General features: G+C 42.1%; 1 protein-coding gene across 15 annotated transcripts in view; it reads right to left on the minus strand.

Moving 5' to 3' along the window:
- Positions 1-12094, minus strand: part of SLC8A1 (solute carrier family 8 member A1) — a 447525-nt gene that overhangs the window by 357827 nt on the left and 77604 nt on the right.

A 12094-nucleotide genomic window follows, 5' to 3' on the forward strand; every position in this document is an offset into this window, starting at 1 on the left:
GTAGTCCCATTTACTGAGCAATGAGCAATGTACACAGCTGACTTACTGGAAGAAAACGTTCAATTATATCCTTGGCTTGTTGAACACACATGCATGCACGCTGACAGCCAATGAGGAAAAGCACAGAGTTTTGACGCATTAAATAATTTTCTCCTTGTTGCTAAGGCAGATTTTCTTTTAAACTGTGGTTAACACAGTCAACCTTCCAAAAACTGTTTCATTGCCAAAATCACCTTAAGAGTGATGCTATGAAGTTTAGACTCTAAAAATCCTACAAATGCATGACCTGGTAACGATCTTAAATTCTGGGGCACAGTTTACAGTTTACATATTTAATGCAATTGTGTCCTATGGCTCATGAGGGTCACTTGGACTGCAAAATCAAACCAGTCAATTCTAAATGAAATCAACCCTGAATATTCACTGGAAGGACTGATGCTGAAGCACCAATTCTTTGGTCACCTGATGTGAAGAGCTGACTTATTGGAAAAGACCCTGATGCTGGGAAAGACTGAAGACAAAAGGAGAAGAGTGCAATAGAGGATGAGATGGTTGGATGGCATCATCAACTCAATGGACATGAATCTGAGCAAACACTGAGAAATAGTGGACAGGGAAGCCTAGCATGCTACAGTCCATAGGGTTGCAAAGAGTCAGACATAACTTAGCAACTGAACAACAACAAATCTATGGATCTTAGAACCACAGAGAAATCTTCCAGCTTGCCTGCAATCAAAGCTCAGTGGTATTTGCACTTGAAGGGAAAAAAGATCTGTTGTAAGGCAATGTTTCCACACGATAAGTATAGTTTTTAAGAGCATGTTTTGATGACAGCACATTTCCTCCTAATTTTCAGCAACACCAGGTCTTCTGATGCATTAGCAGCTGGGCATCTGGTTCTTCAAGCGCTGCTCTTCATAGCTGTGTACAGATCTCATTCTAGAATCTGCAGGCTGCCCATGGCAGGAAAGGGAGATAAGCAGGCCCAGGTCTGTGCGTGTGTCTTGCCCAGGTCTTGCCTGACAGGCTGTGAAATCAGTGTTACCAGCCATAAAATGTTCCTTCTCTGTGTCAATGTCAGAATTTTCATGGTCATTCTAAAATACACATCAGTTCTATAGAGGACTCAAGTGACCTAAAAATACAGGGGCAATAATTCCAACTAAATTAGCCCAGGTGGCAAAATGACAGTGACCAAAAGTGCCTATGGGATTAAAGGGCTGTAGGAAACTGGGGATATGGCAACAGCATCACTGGTGGGAATCCAGGTTCATGGTGGCTCCACCTACCACTCTGCTCAGGTAACCAAGGTTTGTGCCTCTCCGTGACCTTGTATCACCTCAGATTCCAGGGTTTTGGTGAATGGGGTGGGGGACAATGAAGCAAAGAAGGATCTGCTGCAAGTCAGGGTGACTCTGGTCTGGAAAGCCAGTTATAACATCCAATGACACAGGGATAAGAAGGGTCCTGAGTCAGGTTTTAGTCCTGTGGCCTGACATAAAGGTAGAGCTGGGTTAGACCCCTTCGTGGCCTCAGGCTAAGTCACCCCCACATTTGCCTACACTCTCTGCCCTAGGCTTACTGCTGATGGCTTATATTGAAAACTGCACCAGGGCCCAGGAGAAGCCCTACCTGGCCCAGCACATTCTGGCATCACCTAAAGCACCCTCCCCCCCCCCCGCCTTTTTTTTTTAAAGCTCATCACTACAGGGAGATAGCTTTGACATTTTCCTCACACTAAAGAAGACGCAGCAGAGGGCTGTGGTGGTCAGACCCCATTCTAAGTAAAAGGTGGAAAAATAGAAGAAACATATTTTCAAAATATGCAGTTCATGGTCAGTGTATCTACTTGTCCAGTCATGACTCGGCTTGAGTGGGGTTGTAGGATCTCTTCTTAAAACAAGGTAACTCTGAACCATCCCTGTAAGAACAGTGGCAGATCTAGTTCTAACTCCCTTGCAGCAATTTATTCCACAGATTTATGAGAGCTGCCCAGACAAATTTTAGGACATGATGGGCTCTCTTCTAGGTCCTGAGAATTCATCAGTGAATTTGTTTTAAAGTCTCTGTCTTTGCAGACCTTATATTCTAACGGGGAGGAAACAAACAAATATAAATGTCAGGTGGTAACAAGCAGTGTAATGGTGGCGGGTAGGGAGCAATTTCAAGAGGACGGGAAGTCTGTATGTTATGGTGTCTGTGCCAGGTTGTATGTGTCAGTATGCGCACACACATGGAATGCAGGATTTTATAATGGACAGTTTAAGGAAGGCCTCTCTGATAAGGCGCCATTTGAGCAAAGTCCTGAAGGAAGAAGAGGCCCAAGCTTTGTGGATACTTGCAGGAAGAGAATTTCAAGTTAGGTACAAAGACCTTGATGAGAATTGTGCTTTGCATAGTCTAGGGACCAGGAAGAAACCTGTGTGGCCTGTGTGGTGACAGAGAAGTGATGGAAAGAAGCAGGGCTCAGGAGCTGGGAACTCAGTAGGGACAGATCATGAGGGCCACTGAGGCCACTGTAAGACATTGGCATTGACTGTGAGGGATTTGGGAATCACAGGGAGATTCCAATCATAAGTGTGAGATGAGCTGATTTATCTTTTAAAATAATCTCTCTGCTGGTTCACTGAAGAACAGACTATAAAGACAAGAGGAGAAAAAAGGAAGCCTGCACTTGCCTATTATTTAAAAAAAAAAAAAGTCTGATCAAGGCAATGATCCCAATGCCTTGCAGGTATATAAAATGATATAGTAAAGATCTAAAGTTTAAAAAAGAGAAATAAACATTTGCAGTGATCCTTTTGGAAGATTTGCAACTTAAAACATTTTGGTAACCTGTAAGGATCAGAAAGGTTAAGAATTTGCTCAGAAGGAACAGTACAGAACACACAGAGCCTACCCAAACAGACACAAAGTTGCTCCTGTCTCCAGGGTGGATAGAATGAACCACTCCCTTGAAATTGCTGCCAAAGCTCATCATTCCATTCCTCACATCTCAGCCAAAACAAACCTCCCAAAATGCAGATCACACTCTCTCACTCCCCTTAAAACTCTTCATGGCCTACTGCCCTGAAGACAAATGCAAACCCCCTCAATAGGCTATTTAGACCTTTCAGGATCTGGCCTTTGAGTTCTAAAATATGGGAATTCTCTCAATTTCCTGAACAGGACGGCACTTTCTTACCTCCAGGTCTTTGCATATTGTGCTTTCTGTGCCCTGAACTATTTTCCTTCTTTGAAGCACATTTCAAAATGACACCACAGCAAATCACAAATCACAGCTGACTGCCTGAGATGGTAATCCCAGGCTCCATTATTGAACACTGTCCCAGACACCATGGTAAATTTTTTACATCTATCTATATCTAATTATTATATCTAATACTTCCAGGAACCAGCACTGCCCTGTTATACAACTCCTAATGTTGCCATGTCCATTAGAGTCTGTGTGAATAGCACCCCTAACAATATACCGTAAGCCTGTTTGTAGGTGGAAAGACTGAGGTTCAGACAGGTTACATCCTTGCTGAAAGTCAGACAGTAACTAAGATTCAAAGCCCGGTCTGTCTGAAACTGATGTAATCCCCTGCTCTATTCTACCACACCTGAGAGTGCATATAGTGACCTTTTGAGAACGATTAGATTTGGGCTTAGACTAGCTCAGTGGAAAACCTCTTGGCTTCTATGTGGGGATAGGTAGCAAAAGTCCCATGAAAGGTTTCCAACAAGCCTAGTTTTATCTTATGGATGGCAGACTGACATGGACACATATCTGCAGCTGGGAGGTAACCTGTGGGCTGGAATGCTCCTGGAGACAACTGGCTCCCACTCTCCTGCCTTTTAGCAATTACCTGACAACCTCTTCTGCAAATACTCTCAGGGCAATCTCTTCAGTCTTCCAAGTAGAAGCCCTGCCCTAACCAACATCTCCCAATATGCTCCCAGCCAAAAGGGTATCAATGTCTCAGGGTGGACAGAGCAGTAAAAAAAAAAAAAAAAAAAAAAAACCATCATCGGTATTACATAAAAAGGAAGGGGACTTCTGAGGTTAACTCAAAAATGTCACAATTATATTCAAAAGATGGTTTCACAGTAGTCTAATTTGTGAGGTCAGTGGACCAAAAAACACTGCTATAGCTTATTGGTCATGAAGCAACTGGAAAGAACTCTCTGGACTTCAGTTTCTTTCTTTATTAAATTAACACCAAATCTAAATGCTTGTGAGGATATGGAGTTTCTTTACCACTGAGCCACCAGTGAAGCCCTGAGGATGTGGGTTAGGTGTCATCAAAAAATGAGTCCTGCTTCATTTTTTCCCCTCCATGTTTTGTCTCAATTCTGATGCCTCAGATGCAAACAGATCTGACTCTCGCCACTGTCTCCTCAAATATTTATTTCTATGAAAATTAAGCAGCAAATAGTAGCTGTTGATGTATTAGTCTGCTGCCTGACCTTCTAATCTTTCACCCTGATCTACTGAACTCTGAACAAGAGGTAGTCTGATCTTCACAGTGGTTTCAGAAAGCCCTTACATCCAGGGCCAGTTCTTACTTAGGAATGTTCATTACATCATCCAAATGAGCCTTCAGCACAGTAGCAAGAATACTCACATTATCTTCTGCTCACTATTTATTTTAAAACAAACCAAAGAGCCCCAGCACCTATAGATGACAGACCTGAACGTCACGGACAAAGGACGGTGAACAGGTATCACACTGAGTGAGCCCACCCCTCTATGGCAAAGGGACAGGTCACAGAAATGGATGCATGTACTCGCCAGACAGATCTTCATCAAACTGCCACAGCAGAGGTTCAAGGAGTAGTTAGGTAGCACAGCAGTGGGAGCTTTAGTGGTTCTGACTGCAAGGAGAACCAGCTCAGAGAGGAAACACCTCTGGCATTCTCACCAGTTCTGTGCTTGAGGTGGCCTAGTCTCATTCTGCTGATCGGCAGCTGGGGTTTTTCCAAGGAACTCCTTGACTCTCCATCAAGACCTGGAATCCCCACCTCTGTAATTCTTGCTGACTGAAAGCCTCAAAACTAAGCAATGAATCTGTTTCTAAGGCAACAGTAAAGCAACCACGAATTCTCATCCACTACAAATGCAAGCACTTCCAAATGCTTCTAGACAAAGATGATGCCAGAGGATGCCCTTCTTTATCTGATCATCCACTGAGGGTGCCAGTTACCGTTCTGGCCCCCACCCTCAGGCCATCAGGCCATGGCCACACTTCACCAAGGAGCTCCTTCGGTGCCCACAGCAACTCTCTGCTATTACTTTATTTTTTCCCCAAAGAGAGAGTTTCTACTTTTCTTCCTGAAAAATGAGGACAGGTCCTCTGGGAGACAAGCAGTTAGACATCACGTAAGGGGCTCAAGCCCCCTGCCCAGACTTAAAAGACTACAGGGGCCCTGTCCCATGTCAGAAAACACCCTCTTCATTCATCAAAGGTAGCAGCTGGGGTGATGGTCAGGCAACGTGGCCAAAAAGGAAAGATGACTTCAGAATTTAGGATAATAAAAATGTTACTGAAAAGTCATGAGACCCTTTTCCCCTTATTTTGTTTTTCTATATAGAACTTATTACTTTTTATTGAATTATGGTTGATGTCCAATGCTGTGTTTATTTCTGCTACACAGAAAAGTGATTTGGTTATACACATACATGCATTCTTTTTTATATTATTTTCCATTATGGTTTATCCCAGAATATTGAATGTAGTTCCGCATGCTATACAGTAGGACCTTGCTGTTTATCTATTCTATATGTAACAGTCTGTATCTCCTAATTTCAAATTTTCAATCTCTCCCCCAATTCCTCCCCCCTTGGGAACCACAAGTCTGTTCTCTATCTCTGTAAATCTCAGAACTTACTACTTTTTATACATTATGTACTTTATTTAACAGTTCTGCTTATTCTCTCTCTCTCTCATAGATGTCAACTCTGTAAGGGTAGGGATTTCTGTCTCTTTTGTTCACCCAGTTCCTCGAGCATACCCTGCTACATGGAAGATGCATGGCACCTGCTTTTATTAAATGAATAAAATACTTCTCAATTGGCCTTGTGCTGATTCATCAAATCTCTGATGTGGAATCAGAATCCAGGTGCTGGACCTAGACATATGCATTTAGAAATGTCCCCTAGGTAAGATGGATACCCCTAAAGTGACCAAAGGCCGGTATCAGACTGAAAAGCCACAATCAATATGCTGTAGGAGAAGAATGAAGAACGGCAACACCTTTTCATTTGTTTTCACTACAGAGATTAACAATACTGTTCTTTCCTAGCAAAGAGCTCCTTACTGAGGTACTTCATGCAAAATAACCTTCTCATGCTGCCCCTCCTTTCCACCTGAATAAATGTCTGTAGTTTACATCACCTCATCCAGAGATTTTCACCTTTCCCTTGCCCATCTCCTGCTGCCCCACCCCCAAGGAAGGCTTTTGTAAGCACTCCCATTCATCACGTGACAAGGAAAGATGATCCATTTAGGGGATCATCAGCTAAAATCTGAGGTCGGAAATCCCTCCAAAGGCATGCAAAAATCTCAAGGTTTTTCCATTCAGTCAGGAGAAAAAAAAATGGTTAATGAAATCCTAGCAGTGAACAACCAAAAACTAAAATAAAAAAAGGCAATCCAAAAAGCTGCAGAGAATGATACCAAATTTTAGCCCAACAAGTAAGTTAATACTTAGCTCTAATGACAATAAATCATTTTTTAAAAATAATCTCAACACTGCCCACAAATGTATAGTCTTGGGGTCAAAACATGTTTATCTTTTGATTTTTTAACTGGTAAGTAATCCAAAGAAATGGGAAAACAACACATTCATTCACAAGTTTGCCAAGCTTCTCTTAGCCACTCATATGTGCCAGATACTGTGTTTTAAAGACATATAAGATGATATTCCCCAAAGAAGCTCACATTCTAGTAAGTCATTACAAGAGACAAGGAGTGAGTCTTGCTTTCCAGAAGACAGAACTCTTCCATAACTAGGGAATCATGGAAGAGGAGAGACTTTTCAGGCATTCAGACAGTAAGACCATGACCACACCTGGATGCCCTCAAAGTGGACCACCTCATTTCCAGGTTAACATACCTGGGGTCTTGGGGTCATACAAGTGGGCTTCTAGAAACCTCCAACTGCTCCATCTACAGTCTTGCAACCAAAAGATTTCAAATGTAGTGAACTCCCAGAAGGGAGCCTCAGATCATCTCTTCCATGAAGCTTTCAGGGGTCTCATGTTGGACAATAGCAACTATTTCAGGTACCATCCACCCTGAAAAGAGCAACCTTTCCTGATGTTTGACCTTACACTGAAAAAAAATGAGGTCATATGTGTGCATTTATTTCTGGGTCACCAAAAAAGATCTCCTACCTAAAAATATTTCCCACACTAGCTTGTTGACATTATGCCTTCAGACATTTGAGTGAAGTATAACCCTCCTGGTATTCCTAGTTCTAGAGAGCAGACCACTTATTTGTTCTCAAGCATTGATTGAACGGCTTCTAGTGCAAAGCACAGACCAAACACTGTGGGGATTACAAAGAGGACTGATTCCTGGTCCCTGTTCCTGATAAATTTATAGTCTTCAAGTGGTATTTACTCAAATGACCATGAATAGGAGAAAGAAGATGGAAAATTCCATAAAAGGAAGGGACTGGAAAAAACAACAGAAGCCAGAGACAGTAAGGGCATTTCAGAAGGAAGCAATGATGTGACTAAAGGCATAGAACAATACTTCTTCAACTTCACTTCACCTAAGGATCTTCTGGAAAATTCATGAAAGTGAAGATAACTGGACCCTATTATTGGGTATACAGTAGATCTAAAGAAAACAGTGTAAGTGTTAATTGCTCAGTCGCATTCAATTCTTTGTGACCCCATGGACTGTAGCCTGCCAGGCTCCCCTATCTGTGGAATTCTCCAGGCAAGAATACTGGGGTGGGCAGTCATTCCCTTCTCAAGGGATTCTTCCTGACCCAGGGATTAAACCCGGGTCTCCTATATTCCAGGCAAATTCTTTACCTGCTGAGCCACGAGGAAAGCCCTGTAGCTCTAAAGAGGAAACCTCAAATTTGAATTTTAAGAAGCATCGTAGGTGATTCTGATGTAGGTGGTCTTGGCACTGGTAGGACGGGTAGCAATGCATAAAAGGCAGAACTGGGTAGGAAGGCAGAACTAGCTTGAAGGGCATCAGCATGTTTAGCAAACACAGACTAGAGAGGAAAAGGACTTAAACAAAGTCCTTGATGTAAGATGGTGCTTACATATTAGAAGATAACATTTGTTGTAATATCAGTATGATGCTGATGTGAAATAGTATATCAGATGGGCTCTCATCACAAACTGGGACTCCAGACAGCACTAAAATAATGAAGTCCCAGGATTTCCCTCAGGACTTCCCTGGAAGTCCAGTGGATAAGATTCCATGCTTCCAATGCAGGGGGCACAGGTTCAATCCCTGGTTGGGGAACTAGGATCCCACATACTATGTAGCATGGCTAAAAAATAAAAATGGTGAGTGTGTAGGGAAGGGAAGAGAGAAGAGGGCAGAGAAAAATGGACCCTAATTGGAGATTAAAAGGGTCCTCCAAAGAGGAGATTAAATCATTGAGAGTAACATACATACTTCATAATTTTGGCAAGGGCTTGTTCTGCTTTCCTCAAAGAGAAACAGCTAAGGATAGCTAGGAACCTACATAGACACAGGGCAAAGGAGCAAATCCATGGAAATCTTCAGTTCGGTTCAGTTGCTCAGTCATGTCCAACTCTTTGCAACTCCACAGACTGCAGCACGGCAGGCCTCCCTATCCATTACCAACTCCGAGACCACTCAAACTCGTGTCCATTGAGTCGGTGATGCCATCCAACCATCTCATCCTCTGTCGTCCCCTTCTTCTCCTGCCTTCAATCTTTCCCCGCATCAGGGTCTTTTCAAATAAGTCAGTTCTTCACAGCAGGTGGCCAAAGGATTGGAGTTTCAGCTTCAGTATCAGTCCTTCCAATGAATATTCAAGACTGATTTCCTTTAGGATGGACTTCAGGTTGGATCTCCTTGCAGTCCAAGGGACTCTCAAGAGTCTTCTCCAACACCACAGTTCAAGAGCATCAATTCTTCGGCACTCAGCTTCCTTTATAGTCCAACTCTCACATCCAAACATGAATACTGGAAAAACCATAGCCTTAACTGGATGGACCTTTTTTGGCAAAGTAATGTCTCTGCTTTCTAATATACTGTCTAGGTTGCATAACTTTTCTTTCATGGAGCAAGTATCTTTTAATTTCATGGCTGCAGTCACCATCTGCAGTGATTTTGGGAGCCCAAAAAATAGTCTGCCACTGTTTCCACTGTTTCTCCATCTATTTGCCATGAAGTGATGGGACCGGATGCCATGATCTTTGTTTTCTGAATGTTGAGCTTTAAGCCAACTTTTTCACTCTCCACTTTCACTTTCATCAAGAGGTTCTTTAGTTCTTCTTCACTTTCTGCCATAAGGGTGGTGCCATATGCATATCTGAGGTTATTGATATTTCTCCCAGCAATCTCAACTCCAGCTTGTGCTTCATCCAGCCCAGCGTTTCTCATGATGTACTCTGCATAAAAGTTAAATAAGCATGGTGACAATATACAGCCTTAACATACTCTTCTTCCTATTTGGAACCAGTCTGTTGTTCCATGTCCAGTTCTAACTGTTGCTTCCTGACCTGCATACATATTTCTCTAGAGGCAGGTCAGGTGGTCTGGTATTCCCATCTCTTTCAGAATTTTCCACAGTTGGTTGTGATCTACACAGTCAAATGCTTTGGCATAGTCAATAAAGCAAAAGTAGATGTTTTTCTGGAACTTTCTTGCTTTTTCGATGCTCCAGCAGATGTTGGCAATTTGTGATCTCTGTTTCCTCTGGTTTCTAAAACCAGCTTGAACATCTGGAAGTTCACGATTCATGTATTATTGAAGCCTGGCTTGGAGCATTTTGAGCATTACTTTACTAGTGTGTGAGATGAGTGCAATTGTGCAGTAGTTTGAGCATTCTTTGGCATTGCCTTTCTTTGGGATTGGGATGAAAACTGATCTTTTCCAGTCCTGTGGCCACTGCCAAGTTTTCCAAATTTGCTGGCATATTGAGTGCAGCACTTTCACAGCATCATCTTTCAGGATTTGAAAGAGCTCAACTGGAATTCCATCACCTCCACTAGCTTTGTTCGTAGTGATGCTTCCTAAGGCCCCCTTGACTTCACATTCCAGGATGTCTGGCTCTAGGTGAGTGATCACACCATGGTGATTATCTGGGCTGTGTAGATCTTTTTTGTACAGTTCTTCTGTGTGTTCTTGCCACCTCTTCTTAATATCTTTTGCTTCTCTGGGAGTCTTCAGAGACCTTTCAATCAGGTTCCATTCACAAGCTCTGAACAGACGTCAACAATACGAAGAAACATAAAACCCAAACTGGACCTCCTAGGTGGTGAGGAAAGTTGTGCTCTTCAAATGAGAGGTGTGTATGGAGCCTCACCATGTTCCCTTCAACTCAAGAGTAAATCTTTGAAGTCACTCTTCTGGCTTTGTAGTCTGTCTCTTGGGACTGGGGATGTTTAATACAGAATTCAGTTTCACGCCATGCAGTAGGAACATGTACAACACCGTAAAAGGAAAATCTTTTTAACAAAAAAATTTCTGGTTATGTGAGCAAGCTGGTGAATTTCATCAGCTTTTTTCCCTGAGTCATTAAGCTTCATCTTCAAGTAGATTGTTTTTCGGGGATGGGAATTTATCAATTGAAAGTTCGTAGGTCTTTCAAATTTTCGTGCAATGTCACAAAGCACAATCCTTTAAAGAATAAGATGCCCTTGAGGAGAACAGAAATAGAAAGTAAAAAGAAATAATTTTTTCAAAACCCAGGTTGGGGGCTTTCCTGGTAGTTCAGTAGTAAAGAATCTGCCTACCAATGCAGGAGATACGGGTTCAATCCCTAAGCCGAGAGGATCCCACATGCCACAGCGCAACTAAGCCACTGCACCACAACTACTAAACATGTGCTCTGGAGCCTGGGAGCCACAACTGCTGAGCCCATGTGCTGCAACTTCTGAAGCCTGCGTGCCCTAGAGCCCATGATCAGCAACAAGAGAAGCTACCGCAACGATAAGCCCATGTGCCACATGTAGAATAGTCCCCTGCTCACCGTAACTAGACAAAAGCCCCAACAAGGACTCAGCACAGCCAAAAATAAACATTTTCTTTTAAAATTCAAGTTGATTGATGCTCAGACAATAGTGACTCTTCATCAACATTCTATGTTCTAATTTTCTAAAGTTCCTGACAATAGATGCAGTGACATAGCTCTGAGTGTAAATATAACAAATCCATTCTTTTTTAATGGAAGCAGCTTAGAAAGGAACTAACCAAATTTTTATTTAGAGAAATAAAGCAAATAGCTTTTCAGGAGGTAAAATGTCAACTTTTTATACAAATCCCTGAGCACAGTTTAGGAAACATGCAGTTTACTAAGTAAGGAATCTAATGAACATGTCCTTCAAACCAGGGCTCCTCAACCTCTGCCATCTAAAGCCTGATGTTCTGAGATGGAGCTGATGTAATAATAACAGAAATAAAGTGCACATAAATGCAATGTGCTTTAATCATCTTGAAACCATTCCCCTCTACCCCCTACCTTGGTCCATGGAAAAACTGTCCTCCATATAATCAGTCCCTGGTGCCAAAAAGGATGGGGACCACTGTTTTAAACCAATCCCATACACCTGTGTTTGAAGAACTATTTATATATTGACTTATGGTTTTAATTTTAGTAACTATGCTATGACTATTATTGTCTTTTTGTGATAGGTTGAGGATTAGAAGGAGCTTTTGAAAAAGAGAAAAAATTCAGTGGAGAAGGAAAGACTCATCATGTAACCATTTTATTAACAAGTAAGATAGTCACTCCTGCCTATTAAGTCTTTGCGTAAGCAAGGATTGTTTTCACCAGTATCAGTGGTTAATGAGAGAACATGTATTCATTCATTCAACAAACACTGAATGTCTATTATGCATCTGGCAAAGTATCGGGGGCTAGAACCATGAACTAAACAGAC

The sequence above is a fragment of the Bos taurus genome, chromosome 11 (genome assembly GCF_002263795.3).
Source record: "Bos taurus isolate L1 Dominette 01449 registration number 42190680 breed Hereford chromosome 11, ARS-UCD2.0, whole genome shotgun sequence".
Lineage (NCBI taxonomy): Eukaryota > Metazoa > Chordata > Mammalia > Artiodactyla > Bovidae > Bos > Bos taurus.